The 19,652-nt window shown below is 31.8% G+C and overlaps 1 pseudogene across 1 annotated transcript; it reads left to right on the top strand.

Moving 5' to 3' along the window:
- The first annotated feature begins 11,756 nt into the window (after positions 1-11,756).
- LOC120089058 (binding partner of ACD11 1-like) lies at positions 11,757-16,926 on the top strand (annotated as a pseudogene). Its single transcript, XR_016523933.1, has 7 exons — positions 11,757-11,882; positions 11,990-12,099; positions 12,378-12,453; positions 15,447-15,518; positions 15,601-15,666; positions 16,036-16,376; positions 16,718-16,926. The product of XR_016523933.1 is annotated as a binding partner of ACD11 1-like (transcript).
- The last annotated feature ends 2,726 nt before the right edge of the window (positions 16,927-19,652 follow it).

Here is a 19,652-nt window from a genome sequence, read left to right as displayed (position 1 = left end):
GATTCAGGTGCCGCTAATCATGTATGTACTATCTCACAGGAAATAAGTTCCTGGAGAAATGTGACAGAAGGTGAAACAATCTTTAAGATAGGGACCGGGGAGATTGTTTCAGCCAAAGTAGTGGGAGATATGAAGTTATTTATAGGAGATAAGTACATTTATTTGAAAAATGTATATTATATTCCATCTATGAAAATGAATCTAATTTCTATCTCATGTTTGCTAGAACAAAATTATAAAGTTTATTTTAAAAATGGTGAAGTGTTCATCAAATGGGAAATAAACAGTTTTCCTCTGCAAAATTAGGAAATAACTTGTACATGTTAAAACTAACTGAGGTTAAAGCTGTTTTGAACATAAAGATGTTTAAAACTGTTGGGACTCATAAGAAGAGGAAGATTTCTCCAAATGCCTATCTTTGGCACTTGAGACTGGGTCACATAAATCTTAACAGGATTGAGAGATTGGTTAAGAACGATCATCTAAATAAGTTGGAAGATAGTTCATTACCACCATGTGAGTTTTGTCTTGAAGGTAAAATGACAAAAAGATCTTTTTCTGGAAAAGGTCTTAGAGCCAAAGAACCCCTAGAGCTTATTTACTCAGACCTTTGTGGGCCTCTAAATGTTAGAGCAAGAGGAGGGTATGAATATTTCTTCAGTTTTATAGATGATTATTCTAGGTATGGGCATGTTTACCTAATGCACCAAAAGTTTGAAACTATTGAAAAGTTCAAAGAGTATAAGGCAGAGGTTGAAAACCAATTAAGTAAAAAGATTAAAACACTTCAATCGAATCAAGGTAGTGAGTATTTGAATATAGAATTCCAGAACTATTTGATAGAATGTGGAATTCATTCTTAACTCACAGCCTCTAGCACACCTCAGCAGAACGGTGTGGCAGAGAGGAGAAACAGAACCTTGTTGGACATGGTTCGTTCCATGATGAGTTACACTCAGTAACCAAATTCTTTTTGGGGACACGCAGTTGAGACTGCGGTGTATATTTAGAACATAGTTCCCTCGAAAAGCGTTTCTGAAATGTCTTATAAGCTCTGGATGGGATATAAAGGAAATTTACATCATTTCAAGATTTGGGGTTGTTCAGCACATGTTTTGGTGCAAAATTCTAAAAAGCTGGAACAATGTTCAAAAGTATGTCTATTTGTAGGCTACCTAAAAGAAACAAAAGGTTGTTTCTTTTATGATCCTCAGGAAGATAAAGTGTTTGTATCGACAAACACAACCTTCCTGGAGGAAGATTATATAAAGAACCATCAACCTTGCAGTAAGCTAGTAATAGAAGAAATGTCTAGATAAACGACAAGTGTATCAACAAGAGTTGTTGATCTAGTAGGTCCTTCAACAAAAGTTGTTGATAGAGCAGGTCCATCAACAAGAGTTGTTGATGAAACTGATACTTCACATCCTTTTCAAGATTTGAGAATGCCTCGTCGTAGTGGAAAGGTTGTGCAACAGCCTGACCGGTACATGGGTTTAACTGAAACTTAAGTCATCATACCAGATGATGGTTTAGAGGATCCATTATCTTTTAATCAAGCAATGAATGATGTGGACAAAGACCAATGGATTAAAGCCATGGACCTTGAAATGGAATCTATGTATTTCAATTCTATCTGGGATCTTGTAGATCAATCGGAAGGGGTAAAACCCATCAGCTGCAAATGAATCTATAAGAGAAAACGAGACCAAGCTGGTAAAGTACAAACCTACAAAGCTAGACTAGTGGTAAAAGGGTTTACCCAAAGAGATGGGTTAGATTTTGAAGAAACCCTCTCTCCAGTTGTCATGATGAAGTCTATTAGAATACTCTTGTCCATAGCCACATTTTATGATTATGAAATATGACAAATGGATATCAAGACAACTTTTCTGAATGGCTATCTTGAAGAATGTATCTATATGTCTCAACCAGAAGAGTTTATATAGCAGGGTCAAGAGCAAAAAGTTTGCAAGCTTAATCGATTCATTTATGGATTAAAACAAGCTTCTAGATCCTAGAATATGAGATTTGACGTTGCGATCAAATCTTATGGCTTTGAACAAAATGTTAACGAACCCTGTGTCTACAAGAAAATCGTCAACAAAACTGTCGCTTTTCTAGTGTTGTATGTTGATGATATTCTACTCATTGAGAATGAGGTAGAATATCTAGCTGACGTTAAAAGATGGTTGGCTTCACAATTCCAAATGAAAGATTTGGGAAAAGCACAGTATGCTCTTGGAATCCAAATAGTTTGGAATCGCAAGAACAGAACATTGGCATTATCTCAAGCATCTTATATAGACAAGATGTTGCTAGGTATAAAATGCAAAATTCCAAGAAAGGATCTTTACCTTTCAGGCATGGAATTCACTTGTCTAAGGAGCAGAGTCCTAAGACACCTCAAGAGGTTGAGGAGATGAATCGAATTCCATATGCATCTGCAGTTAGGAGTTTGATGTATGCAATGTTGTTTACTCGTCCTGACATATGCTATGCCGTAGGAATTGTCAGCAGATTTCAATCCAATCCTAGTCATGACCATTGCACTGTTGTTAAAAACATTCTCAAGTATCTTTGGAGAATGAGAGATTATATGCTCGTGTATGGTCCTAAGGATCTGATCCTTACTGGGTACACTGATTCTGACTTTTCGACCGATATTGATTCAAGAAAATCAACTTCAGGGTCAGTATTCACTCTAAACAGAGGAGCAGTTGTATGGAAAAGCATCAAGCAGAGTTGTATTGCGGACTCCACAATGAAAGCTGAGTATGTAGCTGCAAGTGAAGCAGTAAAAGAAGCAGTATGGCTCTGAAAGTTCTTGACAGATCTGGAAGTAGTTTCTAACATGCACCTGCCTGTCACTCTCTATTGTGACAACAGTAGAACAGTTGCAAATTCAAGGGAACCACGAAGCCATAAAAGGGGAAAGCATATCGAACGGAAGTACCATCTCATCATGGAGATTGTACACAGAGGAGACGTCATTGTCACTCAGATTGCTTCCCAAGACAACTTGGCTGATCCATTTACGAAGGCCTTCTCAGTTAAAGTGTTTAAGGGTCACCTAGTAGGACTAGGTCTATGAGTTTTGAATCACTAGGGCAAGTGGGAGAATTGATGGGTATTGTGATGCCCTAGTTTATTGTATTTGTACATTTTATTCTCTCCATGTAAAATCAACATTGTATATATTTGTATATATTGATCCACTGGAGTTTTAGTCTAAATGGGAGTATTGTTGGGTTTTATGTCCTAAAAACTCGCAGTTTATAAAATTATAAACATTTTCTATTATCAATATAATTGTTATTGATCTCATAAATTGTATAAAAGTCTAATCCAATAAACTAAGACCCATGACTATAGTATGAGTACTTGAACTTTATGTGGAGACATAAGAGTGGATCGGGTTCAAGTAAATAGTCAAAATGATCTATGGTACATGAATGAGGTTGGGTACCTTATTCTGGTAACACCATTGGATGCGGCATACTCTGTAGTTGTTACAAAGAGTTGTAAAGTGCTACATACGATGTGATCCTAATTCGTACATGTTATGACATGAGGAGTGGGGGCGTCCTATGCAATGAGTTTACATAAGATCAGGACCAAGAAATAAGTCACTCTTACTTTATAACATTGTTTACTGTTTAAGACTGACTATTTCACCTAGATGACTTAGGTAACTCGATCTTAATCCTGAGCTAACTATGAACTCCTGTTTATTCAGGATTGCCCTTAGATTTGCATAGTTGAGGATTGGCTCAACACACCAGCTCAATAAGACTCTCATTTCAGGGGTAAGACAGGATAGATAGATGGGGACATAGGGTGCAAGACGGAGTTCACGCCTACCCGATTTAGGGATAGGAGAAAGGTTGTTCTCTCAAATACTGAATATAGGTCTTGAACAAGGGGCCCCACCCTCTCACTGGGTTGAGAGAGTTTGGTTTGGTGATTGGATCACAAACCAGTTGTTCATTAGAGGATCAGTAGAGACTTGAGGAATAAGACGTAATCTCGAGGGTAAAACAAACATTTGACCCAGCCATTATTACGAACAACCTGTGAAGGGTCGACTTGCTGATTGGTTAAATCATGTGGACATAATATATCTACAATGAGGGGAGTGCAACTATGGGCTTTAGTGGAATGACCCATTAGTTAACGAATGGAGATTAATCTGGTCTAATGAGTTAGCCAATTAATCTCGGATCGTTGGAGCCCATGATTTGTAGGTCCACGAGGTCCCCTACTAGCTCGTAACGGGCTAGCTCTAGAATAGCGTGATAAGTTAATTTGAAACGTTCAAATTAGAATTAAGGGAATTAATAATTATATGAGATATAATTATGTTTAATTTTAGAATTAAACGGAATAGGAGAATTTATATATTTAAATATGATTTAAATATATAAAGATGGATATGTGTTAAAATTAATTTAATATTTGATATTAAATTAATTAAGTTTTATTTAATAATTAATTTATGAAATTAATTAATTTTTCATTTTTAAAATCAAATAGATTTTTTAAATCAAAATTTGATTTTTAGATAAAATTGAAAAATTGAAAAACAAAAACATAAAATGGAAAAATAGATTTTTCCATTATCCATCACCTAAATAGCTCACACATGAAACATTAATCTTACCTTTGTCTTCTCCAAGCATGAGCTGCAACTCATGCAGCTCTTCTCTTTGCATGTTGATCTGGAATATAATGAAGAGATTGGAGTGAAAATCGAGCATGCAATCTATAGAGTTTTTGAGAGAAAAACTGGTTTGAAGAAAGGTTCTTCAACAAGGTTGCAGCAGTGAGCTTTTCTCCTTCATCTCTTGATTCAAGCTTGTTTTGAGTCCCACAACTCAGTCTGGAGTACCAAGAGAATAGTGGGGAAGATCTTGAGGTGGACTACAACAAGATATAGAGAAGATTGCAGCTGGAGAAGGAGCTTTGAAGAAGTTCTACAAGAGGTATGTCTTGAAACCCATTTTTCTGCAGAAGTATGCTTTATATTATGCTAAAATTAGTGAATTTGAGTGCTTAGACGATCCTTGTGCTTCTACTGCTGTTGATACAATCTTACACACCTTCATAGGCAGGAGTTCACAACTCACTCAGGATTCAGGTCATGTCACCTATGGTCATCCTAGTGAAATGTAAGTCTACTATTAACGATGTTATATAATGAGACTATTATAGACCATTTAGGTTATCATTTAAACATGATCCACCTGTATGTCTCCATATACATGTTTAAATTATATAAAATAACTTAGAATAGTAGATTTGAATGGAAGAAAATAATTACCAGATGGTTTAGATATTCAATGAGGTTTTGCTTCGAGAGGGAGAGTTGTTGAAGAAAGTGAACCAAAACTTTAGCTTCAATGTGAAATTTCAGCTCCTTGTTCTTCTAGCTCCTGTTTAGACAATAAAATAGAAAGCAGATAACAAGTTGTTATAAACTGTATTTTGTTCCTCAACTCTCTGTAATAAATACCTCAGTGTAAAGAATAAGTGTAAGTTTATTTTCTTTTTCAAATCAGAGAGTATTTTTTTTAGAAGGAATAGAGAGTGAGAACTTATCTGATGTTATTGCTTGTAAGTCTGGAAGTCCTTGAATAAAGCTTGAAGATCACTTCTAAAGTGGATGTAGGTGGAGCTAATCACCAAACCATTATATTTCATTGTCTCTTTCTCTTCTTCTTTCTTTTCTAGTCACGCATGCCTGAAATTCATGCTTTTGAGTTCAAGATCTTCATTAGTTTACTTGCAAAAACGAAGAACAAAGAGAGATAAGTAGAAAGTAATTCTGCCCTAATTTTTCATCACCTTTCTGTCAAAATGAAAATGGAATAGACAAGGAAGAAAAAAGTTTTCTTTACCTTTTGTTTTCTTTATGAGCATCATGGCATAAGAAGAATCACACATGACAGCTACCTTTTCTTTTGGTGTTTGGATGCTTGTGCCCATAAGAAATCGCAAAGCCATCCATTAATAATAATGGAACTCCGCACAAAGTTTGCTCCCGTAATATGAGTTACCACCCCTTGATCACTTACACTACCCCAAACATATGATTGCATTTTCCAACTAAAATGGAATATTACTACAAAAATTGAATTGTATATCTTAGTCCTGAGAAGGCATGATCCTAAACAGATACTTGACACGTACCCCTTCTTCCAGGTCCATTACAGGGGAAATGAAAACCAAGATTTGCTTTATCTAGTATCAAACGTGAGCTATGAGAAAATAGAACACCTTTCAAGGGTATCAATACTGTTACACGAGTCATAAATGCATGAATATGATGTACTAAAAAATCATTGTTCCTAATGGAATAGGTAACAAAGCCACTTTGCTGCCTACTGCCACTAAATCACCACCCCCCAAGTCAAACTGGTGCCTATTGTTACACTAGGGGCCATTATACTAGGTGCTAAAGCATTGGTGTTTTGTATCTATTGAGCAAAGACGTGTTGTAATTGTATAACGGTATCTGAAAACATATTTTGAGGATGTCCTAAAGCATTTATGGTATCATTATGAATATACATACTAAAATAGTGAAAACTTAAAAATATATACACCCAGTTGCGATGTGATATGATTGCATTGCGATGCCTAAGTACACGATCTAATAGATCGTTGTACAGATAATTGGATCATAGTCTCTTACCATAAAAATGGTTGCATGCGTAGCAACACTAACTATGAGAAATCCACCTATCATTCATTTATTACTTAATAAAATGATTAAGTGGTGGAGGTTTCTCTAATTTAATGACATTTATTTTTAAAAAAAACAATAAACCTTTCAATATTCCACATCCAAAACAAGAACAATGATAAGTTTTTGATCGTTGTTTGGAGCTTTTCTTTGTTCGTAATCGTTGTCGAACAAAATTTGTAAAACTGGATGATTTTCATTCTTTTTATCTCTCAAATGTTCATTTTTTATGTATGAAAATATTGGTTGGTAATGAACCTTTGTGTGACTGATTTGAGTTATTTTTCCTCAATTTTATCATAATAAGAGAAGTTGACAAGGGTGGACTCCTCACAAGTCCGTGGTTTTTACTCTTCATATCGAAGGGGTTTTCTACATAAAATTTGTGTGTGTTCTTTGCTTTTAGTATTCCAGAATTTTGTGGTTTATTGCTGTCCATTGTTGGTTGATTGTTTGATGATTATTTTGTGATTTATTTTTTGTATTTTGGAGAAATATTTTTTTGTTGATCGTTATGAAGGAGATCCTAGTGAATTGTTATTATATTGTTTTGATCCTATCACAAAACGGATTAAAAATTGAGAATGAAGCAAGATTCAAAGATAAATAAAAGAGCGAGGATTTAGAAAATAGCTGCAAACGTAGTCAATTAGGTGGAGAAGAAAGTACGAAGAGGTAGGATTTCTTCTCATGTTAAGTAGTATTTGAGAATACGTACAAATTCTTCTTCTATTTTTTGTAAATATTATATTCTTTTATATTTATTTGTAAATATTATTCTTTTGTTGTTTTTTTAGTTATACAACAGAGTATCTTTACGAGAATTTGTTAGTAATTTATGTTATATATTTTTTCCACCCCAATTTATATACCAGAATGAGAAAACTTTTTTCTACATTTTCAATTATTTTTCTCGAAAAATGAATCAAGTTCTAAATAAATTTTTTCTTTATGCTTTTCTAGATCAACTCTCTAAAATTTCTAACATTTTTTTGGAGAGAGTGTTCTAAATTTAAAATCAGTGTAGTTTTAAATTATAAAAAATTAAAATTGAAACATAGGTGAAAAACAAAAGTAAAGGGATGGAAACTAAAATATCATGAAAACTAAATCTAAATCAATAATTTTAGATACATTTTTCCGAAAGTTAATTTCAAAATATTAAATGAACTTTATTTTCCAAAATTAATCTGGATTTTTTATGAATCTTTATTAAAAATATTCAAATTCCAAAATAGTAAAAAATAAATTATATGAATCTTTTCCCATGTCACTTACTCCAATATTCATTGCTGATATTATTTAAGAGATAAAATATTAATTTTTAAAAGGTAATATATATATTATCACTTTTTTGATACATAATCAAAACTTCAATTAAGAAACTAACTTAAAAAATAAAGTGAAAATTGTTTTAAATTAATAATTTAAACGTAACCATCAACCTGAGTAATAATAATAATAATAATAATAATAATAATAATAATAATGTGAAGATTCATGATATAGATAGCTTGAATATAAAAGGTTTTATCCATTTATTTTCTTAAAGTTAATTTTGAAACATGTCTATCATTAATTATAATTAACAATAATATTACTTTTAAATATATGTAAAAATTTGATGTGATGTATCTCTCTTAATCAATTGTGTAATTATCTGAAAATTTTATTAAAATATATCATAATATAACTATTAGTCAAATATTAATTAAACTTATATTAATAATTTCATATTTAAAAGACAAGTACGTGAAAAATCTAGTGACTATAATAAGTGTCAATATACCTAATTCGATGACAATTAAGAAATCGATTGAGGAGTTGTTAATATAAAGGTTTAATTGATAGAAAAAATCACTTTTGGATCATTTTTTGACAATAAGAAATTGTTATAGAAAAGGTTACCATGACATATAATAAATGACAATAAATCTTTATTGTTGACTAAATTAAAAAGACATGAAACAACTAATAATGATTGATTTTTGATGTGTCATCTTTATACTTTCCTTTATGGTGGATTTAAAGACTAAAAAAAGAGTCAAGAAATGTGCTATTAACAATTTTTTAGAGTCGTGAAAATTTGTTTCGGTTGTAATGTACCAAAATCTCATTATCATAAAACTTTTTAATTTGGTATTTTGTTGTTGCCATATTTTAAAATTCCTTCTTTTGGTCTTCCTTTGTGCTTTCTTGATTCTTTATAACTTTGATACCAATTGTTAGTGGAATGATGTATTTTGATCAATTTTCAACTCTTTTCTTTTGCACTAATGAGTTGTCAATAATTTAGATATATAGGTTGTAAAGTTTCATCTTTTTAGAGCATGGAAGACAAAATGGATAACATAGAAAAAAGAAATAAATGAAACAAAATACAAGAATTTAAGTGGTTTAATGTTTACATGCCTACATTAGATATAAAGTCAGTAACGACTAATATTTATTTCATTAGATAATTATAAATCATCAATACATCAGATTTGAATGTGAGTCATAATCACTTTTATTTCTTATTTATTTCTTTTCTCTATACATATATAGGTTGTTAAAAGAGAAGACAACCAATTGATTTAACTATTTTTTTTCATCTGAAAATTTACATGTTACTTTAGATGCTGAATATTTTTTGTTACAATACATACAAATTTATTTTCTTTAGACAAAATTCGTCGATTTCCTCAAGTATTTGAATTATTTGATATTTTAAAATTATATTTTGGCTATTAAAAAAGGTAAAATTAATCATTGTAAGTTTTACTTTAATTTGAAAGAAGATGTACCACAGCACTAATGATTAGTTTGAACAATAATAATTAATTAATTGTCTTGTATGCCTTGTTTGGAAGATTATTATAAGAATGAATAATAATAATAGTTATTATTATTATTATTATTTATTATTTGAAGAGCGTGGGAAGTGGTAAATTCAAATCCAGGCCTCTACTTTTTTTTTTGGTGTAAAGAAGGTCATATTCAGCGGTCAAAGTTATCTCGTTGACCAAGAAAAGAATGTCCCTATCCCCGTCCTGCCCTTCTCTTTCTTCTTTATTTACCATTCTGCCATTTCATTTTTCCTGCTGACTTTTTTTAAAAAAAATTATAATAACCAACTTTAATTAAATTATGCGTTTTGAAGTTCTTTAAACAAAAAAATGAATAAATAGTCATATGTTTTGTAGACTTGTTCAATTTCATTAATTATATTTTTAAATAGGTAAATTCAATCAAATACTTTCAATAATTTAAAAATTAGTTTATAATTGTTAACTTTGTAAATTAATCAATAATTGTTAATTTTGTAGAAAAGAAAATGGAGGATCGAACTCAAACCTTAAAATTAATAGTACAAATTTATGTTGATTGAGTTATGTTTATGTCGATAATTTTAAATTATCATTAAATATTAATTATAAAATTTGCCTAAAGAATATTACTTTGACTATTTTAATGCATGTAGACTCAAATATATTGTATTTTGACTTTGTTCTTTTTTCTTTTAACAAACTTGAATGTAGCTTAATTTTTTTCCATATAAATTCTAGCCTTTGACTTATAGAAAGATGGTTGATGTCTTAAATAATTTACTTATTTTCTAGTTGGCATAACTATTAGATAGTGTGTCAACGATTGTCGTAATAATTTGGTTTGTTTTTTCAATGTTATAAATCATTTTAAATTCGAACAAATTTTGAATGAATTTTATTGTTTGATAGTTTTTCATATCATGTTTTTACCAAAAAAGAGAAGAAGAAAAAGTGGAAGAAAAGAAAATAAATCTAAGCCAAAATGGTCAACTTGGAAAATTTTTGTAAGGTTTTGAGGTAAATTAGATATCTAATAGTGTCATATTTTATTTTCTAACTAATAATTAAAGGTAAAATGCTCATGTTAGTAAATTTTTATATTATTGTAAATATTCTGTTTAATTCAACAATTGAGGAGTAATGATCGAACTATCAATCTTTGAATTGACAATGGATGTTTTTTTTCCACCTAAGTATGCTCAAATTGACAATATTCTTTATACCAGAAACTCCGACTAAATTTATTTCAAATCTTTATTATTGTTGTTTAATGCCTAACTTTAAATCTGTCTTGAAAATTTATTGATTTTAAATGGAAGGTAAGTTTGAATAAACGTGTTCTATAAATAATTTTATAATTAGGATGTATTTTTACTAATTATCGCGATTGAGAGAGAGAGAGATTATATGAAAAAAAAGAAAGTCAATAACCTAAAAGAATTTTGTTGTTGATGAATTGATAAAATAACGTTAAGAGGAAAGATAACAAAACAAAGAAAATATAGGAATCTTAAAAAAATATTAATAAATCAAATAGTATTTACAAGCTTACTAAGAAAAAAACATGAATAATAAGCTTCAGCATAAACCATGCTATCAACTATCCACATTTTCATTGATATTTTAATATTTAGATTTGATACAGAAGAAGTGAATCGACATTCGTATCACATCATCATAAAATATAAAACTAAATAATAAAATCACAACATTAATTTTGTAACTTTATAATTTTTTCAAGAAATATTCATTTACATCCACATTTTATCAAAAGTTTCATCAACATTACGGGACTGTTTGGGGTGCTGAGATGATATAGGATGTGGAAATTCTGATGTTCAGGGGATTTTCATTGAATATGAACAATCAAATATGATCGAGTATATTCAAGCACTTAGATGATATACAATACACAGGAAAAAAAATACGGAGAAATACAAAACACGTTCCAAAAATGGGTTTACAAAAAATTAAAATCGACAAAATAGGATAATGAGTCTCCAAACACTGACATGATATAGGATGTAGTGATATACTATCTCATGTTGGTTCCCCAAACAGTCCCTACATTGTATCCGACATCAACATTAAAAAAAAAAAAAAAAAAGAGAGAAAAAAAAGAGAGAAAATGAAAGGGGCAAATTTGGAAAGTGAAGTTTCTCTGACATACTAATTTTCCTGCTTTTTATCTCTCCCACGCTTTGTCTGGTGCTCATACTTTCTTTCAAATTTCCTCTAACCTCCAACTTCTACAAACTTCCTCTCTCTCTCTCTCTCTCTCTCTACAAGAAATTCTTCGAATTCTTCGATCATAAGCTATGCAGGTAACAAATCTCTCGATTTCCATTTCTTTCTTTCAAATTTTGCTCTTGATTTCCATTATCAACTTCAAATTTTCACTTGTTTTTTCATCTTGATTTCTTCTGCTCAGTCTCAAACTCGAACGGTTCAAGTCAAGCACGTTTCGGATCTAGCTACTGAGAGGGAGATTCACGAGTTCTTCTCCTTCTCTGGAGAAATTGAGCACATAGAGATTCAATGGTACGTGATTAACTTTGTGTTACTGTAAACAGAACTGCAAAAAGTGGTAAAGACAAGATGTGCATGATTACTTGATTGATTAATTATGATTCCTTTTTCTATGCGGCTGATTTAGTTGTAGGTTTCGTACTGTTAGCAATTAAGCATGCGAGTTTTGTGGATTTCCCTTGTTTTTTTTTTCTTAATAACAAGTGTGAGGGTTGTGATTCTTATAGCTGACGAGTAATTAAGGAAATTCCTCCTGAGATTGTTGTTTTAATTTATTCTTGTTGCTGCAGTGAACAAGGGGAATCCAAGACTGCGTTTGTGACATTTAGAGATCCCAAAGCTCTTGAAATTGCCTTGTTGTTATCGGTATTTTTTCATTATCTCGATTCTCTTTCATATCCACGAAGTTCAGTTATTGTGATGTGTTTGTTGAACTTGTGGTTTTACAATTAATGTCAAAGAGCGTCATGTTGAAGTTTGGTTCATGTGGGTGTCTATATTTGGCTGTGTTTACCTTCTTATTTAAGCCATATTGATTGTTAGCGTCTAGTTAGTTCTGTAGCCTCTTTACTTTTATTTCCTTCATTTTCTTGCCATTAGTTTTGATTAAGTTGAAAAGTAATGGATGAGTAGAATCTCGGTTTATTTTATTTTACTTTATTTTTATTTTTTTAATGGAAATACTTTTTTCCTCCGAAGAAGATTTTTCTACACGTAATCTCAAACATGACCAGAGAAATTTCTTTATAGCTGTAATATACGATATTTTAGTTGAAGCTACCCTGTTTTTGCATTTTTTCTTTCTGATCAGCACTCCACTCTTTCTAATAAAATAATATTAATATTAAACCATAGATAAGCTATCAAACTAATGTTAAAAGTGGCATGCTTTTGGATAGTTCTTTTTTTTTTTGAAACGGAAACAAACTTTTCATCGAAATAATGAAAAAAGTCTAATGGTCAAAGTACAAAGAGACTTACAAAAGCTTTGAAACAAAGCAATCATAACTACGGATCAGCGGGCGCACCAGGTCATCTCAACTAGGTTGACACTGCCTTAGCGCCCTCATCATATCCCCAAAACTATAGGTGTCCTCTAACATGCTAAAAATAAACCAAATCAAATCCGTATGGTAAAAGACTTAACATAGGACTTAAAAAAATTCGCTTAAGATACAAAGATAAAAGCATTCCAGTTAAGGCAAATATCTCTGATGGAATAATCTTCGAATAATTTGGCTTGTGAACACCAAAAGGATGCAAGAAGCCTGATTGAGTTGAAACGGTCTGACCAAACTACAGCCTTGTTCTGAAAAACTCTTTGGTTGCGCTCAAACCAAATTTCTAATAGTGTGGCCTTGACTGCATTTGTCCAAAGTAGCTGGGCTTTAGGTGAGAGAGAGGGTCCTCTTAAAACTTGAGAGACATTAATGCCAAACGAATGCCCAAAGGCCCATGACACACTGAAGTAAGAAAGAATTTTCCACCAACACTTACCGGAGTAAGGACAATAAAAAAACAGATGCTGTAGATCTTCACTGTTTGCAAGACAGAGAGGACAGATTGCAGGTGATAAATAATGGCCTTGGAGCTTATGTTGCAATACTGATGAACAATTAAGGATTCCATAAATCATAATCCAAATCAGAATGTTGATTCTTTTTGGGCTTTTGGAGTTCCAAAGAGCTTGGAAAAGATCTTTATCCATGGGAGAAGAGGAGCATAGATGCTTTTGACAGAGATTTAACGGAGTATTTACCTGAAGGTTCCAATGACCAAATTTTTGCATCTGGGAGACAAGAGGGCCTTTTGCCTTCCAAAGCACACATCAGTTGCTGAAATTCTACTATTTCCTCTTCCTTTAGCTGCCATCTAAAAGAAAATTTCCAAGAAAGGGTTGTTGAATCCGAATGATCTTCTATACTGCCATTCCGTGATGTGCAAGGTGGGAGATTAGGGGAAAAAGTGTTTTGAAGGGCTGATCCATGCACCATTTTTCGTTCCAGAAGAAAATATTCCTTCCAATACCTACCTGAAAGTTAAATAGATTTAATGTTTATGTTGAAATTTCAATGAGGCCTCCCAGGTGATGCCGTATGGCTTTAAGAACAGGGTTTTTCCAGAATGGTAATGGCAGGTTCTTGATTGCAATCCACCTTCCGTAACAAGAAATGACTTTTGGCAATGAGGGAATCTTCTTTGTCCATGGCTCCATTTTCAGATGTAGATTCCCAACTTCGCTCCATTTGCCACTCACATACTCGGGGTACAGAACCCCTTTACATTTAATTAAAGCTTTATCTGCTTAAAACGGGTTGATTGCAATAGAGACTTGAAAGAACTCTTCAACAGTTTTCTTAATTTCAAACCAGGAGTAACATCATTTTTGTTACTACTAACATAGATTCAAGCGGCATATTCCACACATCCTTTTCCTTTTTAACCCAAAACGATGACGCAGGGGTGGGATTTTTTCTGAAACACGAATTCTCTGTTCCGGCGTGGATATGCTTTTCTCCTTTTGATTTCTCAGCTCCAACTTCTGAATTAGATTGCACTCATTCTTCGGAATTAAGTTGAAGATTTTCCCCAACTTTTTCAACTTCATGATGGTTGTGTAGAGGATGCCTGCTAATCTGAATGCTTCCTTTCAACATTTGAGCAAAAGAAGACCACCCCTGTTTATTCCTTCCAGCTGGAATATGTAGATTCCACCTTCTTCCTGTTGAAGGCCATAGGGCGTATTCCACGAACCATCCTTCTCTAGATTTAAATTTTGCTATACGGTGAACTCCTCTGTCTACTCTGAATTTTCTGAGTAAGTCTTAAACTTTGTCTTTCAGGAGATTGTTGAAGTTGTCTATCGGTCTGTTTTTTTACAAAGCGTGGTTCGATGAGAATGAGTTCATAGTGGAAGTTCTTTTTTTTTTTTTTTTTTTTTTCTAATAACGGTTTTTAAGAACTATGATGGATATCTCAAGGTTATTTAGCATTAGTTTTAAGTCGAGAATTTTGGAGCGAAAAACAACTCAAGGAAAGCAAGGATGGAAAGAGAAAAAAGCGAGATGAGAGTAATGGTTGAAGGTGAAACTATTAAACTGAACTTTATGAACAAACATCTGCCTTGCTTTTACTTTTTGTTACGAATAAAAGCATTAGTGGTAGTACTAAATGGACATGTTTCTAGAAAAAAAAGGAAGCTATTACCTTTTCTTTGCATGATCATTTCTTTACGCAATAGTGGAATTATTTGATATTTTCATCACAGAATAGTGGAAATATGCCTTTTCTTCTCCATATCTATCTGATGCCATAATCTACTATAAACAATTTCTATTATTCATTTGTTTGTTATTTAGGGAGCAACAATTGTAGATCAGATCGTGAGCATAACTCCGGCTGAAAATCATGTACCAAGAAGAGAAATGCAGGTATTCTTGTGTTTGAATGTTTTTCCAGGCCTATCTAGCCGTTTATTATATATTCAATATTTTAGATTTACTATATTTGCAGGAAGTGCGGGTTGTGGACAATGCTGCATGTCTCACGCCTACAGAAAATAGTTCTCCTAGCATTGAGGTAAATGTGTTGACCCCCCTCTATGAATTGATAAGTATTTGTGTAGCATATTCTTTCACGTTGATGTAGTACTATTAAAGGAAAACCACTGGGGAGTTTCATCAAATGGAAAATTTTAGGACTTGTTTCTTGTTTTTTGAAGTTAGATTTTCTTAAATTGATGTAGATGGATGAAAAGTAAAAACTTCATTTAATGCTTGTCGTCATGAACCTCACTACACTTACTAAAACTATGTTGAACTGGTGAAACAGTTTCAAACTTTCAGTTTTCATGTGGATTTTGATTTTGGTAATTTATTTGACTATACGAGTGGATAATGAGGCACCTTTTCTTTTTTTTTCCCATCTTAAATCTTTTTGTGTATATAGGATTCTGCAAGCCAGCCTAGCAGTGGAAAAATGTATGTTAATAGAGCACAAGAAGTAGTTGCAACTGTGCTTGCTAAAGGTTCAGCAATTGGACAAGATGCCATGAACAAGGCAAAAGCATTTGACGAAAAACATCGGTTAACAGCTAGTGCATCTGCAAAGGTATTATCCTTTGACAGAAGGGTTGGGCTCACAGAGAAATTGACAGTTGGAATATCAGCGGTTAACGAGAAAGTCAAGTCTGTAGATCAAAAGCTTCACGTTTCAGATAAAACAATGGCTGCAATCTTTGCAGCTGAGAGGAAACTCAATGATACAGGATCTGCTGTCAAAACAAGCAAGTATGAATCATCATTCTTGAGGAAACATTCGTTGGCTAAACATTTGCACTGCTCTATTCTGTTGGCTTATCCCCTAAGAAATTTTTACTTCCCTTCCTCCTGCTATCTTCAAATTTTAGAACAAGAATATTTTCCACCCTAACAAGAAAGCAGAAAATTATTTTTTTAGAACAGCTCCCAAACAACTCCTTTTCAACTTCTTGAGAACTTTAGATCGATATAGTCGTATATTTCTTTTACTCAAATAAATTACAGTGGCTCTACTATTCATTCTAAACTAAGCAGTTATGACAATAGACGGAGGTGAATTAATTGTCTCACTCCATCTTGGCGTTGAACAGGTATGTGACAGCAGGAGCTGCTTGGCTAAATGGTGCTTTTGGCAAAGTCGCAAAAGCTGGGCAGGCAGCAGGTACAAAGACCAGAGAGAAGTTCCATTTGGCTATGTCAAACTTAATTACAAAGGTGCGTTTATGAAACCCTTTTCTATGACGACCTGAAAGTCAGGATTCTTTGGAAAATCGCTTTGCTGTGAGTAACTAAGAACAATCTTAGGAATAATAGTTTTTACGAATCAGTTACTCGAATATATATTTCTAGTTTTTTGTTTGTGGAATAGCCAAAACCATGCCTAAAAAGGAAATTTTGCCAAGAAGAGAAAGCTCTCTAAAACCTCAAGTTCATGTCTCCTTCAAAGAACCTAGGCTGTTTGGAGTCTTTAAGAAAAACAAGTAATTAATGACAAGTATTAATTAAAATCAACATTTTGTAGACAGATTAAGCCAAATCCATGGCTGATAATGAATAGTTCCCAAAAGAGATTTCAAGCTTCTTCCAAACCAGCCAAGTTTGGGTTACCTATTTGGATTGATTTTTTTAAGTGCTTTAAAAAAGTATTCATTAGTGCAAAAGAATGTAGTTTAAGCCTTTTGAAAGCCAATTCAAACAAATCACCAAAGCCTAGCCTTGCAAGATTAGAAAAAAATAGCCGGGAAAAAACAAAGTAACTAACTAAGATCCCATTTGGTAACGATTTTGCTTTTAGCTTTTTGTTTTTGAAATTTATGTTTGTTTCTTCACAATTTTTCTACTTTTATTTTCACCTATCTTAAAGATTAGTAGTGTTTATAGACATCATTTTAAAAAAACCAAATGATTATTAAATAGGCATAAAACTAACAATTGAACGAAATTAATTGATTTAATCATTCTTTTTCTGTAAAATTCTCTCTAGTTAAAACTACAGAAAGGTCCATTATTGGCTGCACTCTGTTGTAATTGACCTCTAGCTTTGAAACATGCAGGAACCCCCAGTTGTTGCCTAAGCTTTACCTCACTTCACTTGGCTTGGCTGCTTGCATTCTCAATGGGGGATTGAAATCAGTTTCTTCAATTCTATTTCTTCAGGTTATTTTTTTCTTGATGACTGTGCTCTATTTTTTGTTTTTTTAAATTTTAGTATTATTTTTTATATTGTTCATATTCTTTAATTACAAGGATGTTTGGCTGATGAGAATTTTGCATTTGTAAAATTTGTAAGATTGGTTATGGAAGTGTAAAGAAAATCCAATTATGGTTTGTCTTATACTCTTAATTATTTGTTTAGGAGTAATCAAGTTTGTGGCTCAGCTTGCTTCTTGCTGACATTTTGGCTCTTCTTGCCTGATCTTTAGCATGTGAGGCCAATTCCTATTGGTTACCATTGCCTGAGTGGGTCCATTCTAATTTTAAAAACTTTAATTTCATTAAAAATCCCAACAAAACCCTGAGAGCCGACTTTTTCCACACAACCCTTCATTTCTATATGAATGAGGAAAGAAAACTTTTTCTTTTGACAATATTATCCTTACATTTTATCATTTTGGACAATAATATCCTTGTGTTTTCATAGAATACCCAAATTGCCATTCACACACATTAGGAGACCACCATCAAATCCCCACTACATAATAACCCACCCCTACAATTAGAACTCATCCACGAGTCTAAAAAAAAACTCGCCCATCGAAAAGAAAAATTACAATAGATAATATTTTTAGGGATAATAACTAAGTGTATAATAAAATTGTAAATATAATAAAGTCTATTAGCGCTAGACTTCTATTGTGATAGACTCTTACCAATGATGTACTATATCATTGATAGACTTTTATTAGCGATGTGGTCTATCACTAATAAAATATGTAAATTTTGTCATATTTGTAATTTTTTTTACATTATCTTATATTTGCTAATACTTTGAACTTGATTGTTATATTTATAATGGTCCTTTTTTTAGATTAATATTAAAGACCACTTTTAAGAACATGTTAATTTCATGTCACTTTTAAGAACATGTTAATATTTTGGACTTCGTTATATTTATAACTGTCTTTTTTTTAGATTAATAATAAAGATCACTTTTAAGAACATGTTAATTTTATGTCTATTTTAAAAAGGAATATCCTACTAACTTTTAGATTTTCCTAAAATCAGGTTGAATTTTTAATTAACATTTAGTTTTCAATATTATACTTTAAAAATCATATTTATTTTATATATTGATCTATTTCTCACACAATCAAATCTATTTTTTCTATTTTTATGAGTTAAATACATCAATTTTTTTTTAAAAAGTATAGCATATCGATTTTTTTTAAATAAAACTATCTCCCTTAATATTAAAAAATAAATCTATAACAAACAAAATTTATCATACTAAACAATTATTAAAATTTTAAATTAAAAAAAAAAGTAAAAAAGAAGTTGATTATAAGTCTATTTAAGTTATTATATCTAAAATAATATATTTTTTAATTATTTACCATACATTTTAATCTACTTTTTTAAATTTAAATTGAAATTTATCAAATGTTATTTTACTGTAATTGTTTTTTTTTCAAAAGTATAACTATTAGCAATTATTTTAAATGTTTTTTTTCAAAAGTATAACTATTAGCAATTATTTTAAAAGTTACAGCAATCTCTAACGAAAATAAAATGAATGATGACCTCTTAAAATCCCTCCCTCACACTCCTATCCCATATGATTTTTCATCTTCTACGGTTTTCCATAAGTCTATGATAATGAAGTTTATTTCACCATTTGTTTCATTATAAATTTAAAACACATTGTTAGATTATATAAATGTGAATCGAGACAACTTCACTCCATGACAAATAATAGTAAAAGAAGAAAGTCATCTGCTTGGTTACTTCAATGGCAATGGAAAAATAAAATGAAGATTTAGCATACCTAGAACACATTTTTTCGAGCTTTTATATAAGACACTAACA

This window comes from Benincasa hispida, chromosome 10, assembly GCF_027475165.1.
Source record: "Benincasa hispida cultivar pf3 chromosome 10, pf3_genome.v1.1, whole genome shotgun sequence".
Lineage (NCBI taxonomy): Eukaryota > Viridiplantae > Streptophyta > Magnoliopsida > Cucurbitales > Cucurbitaceae > Benincasa > Benincasa hispida.
The sequence above is the reverse complement of the archived record's forward strand: the minus strand, read 5'-3'. Positions and strand labels throughout refer to the sequence as shown.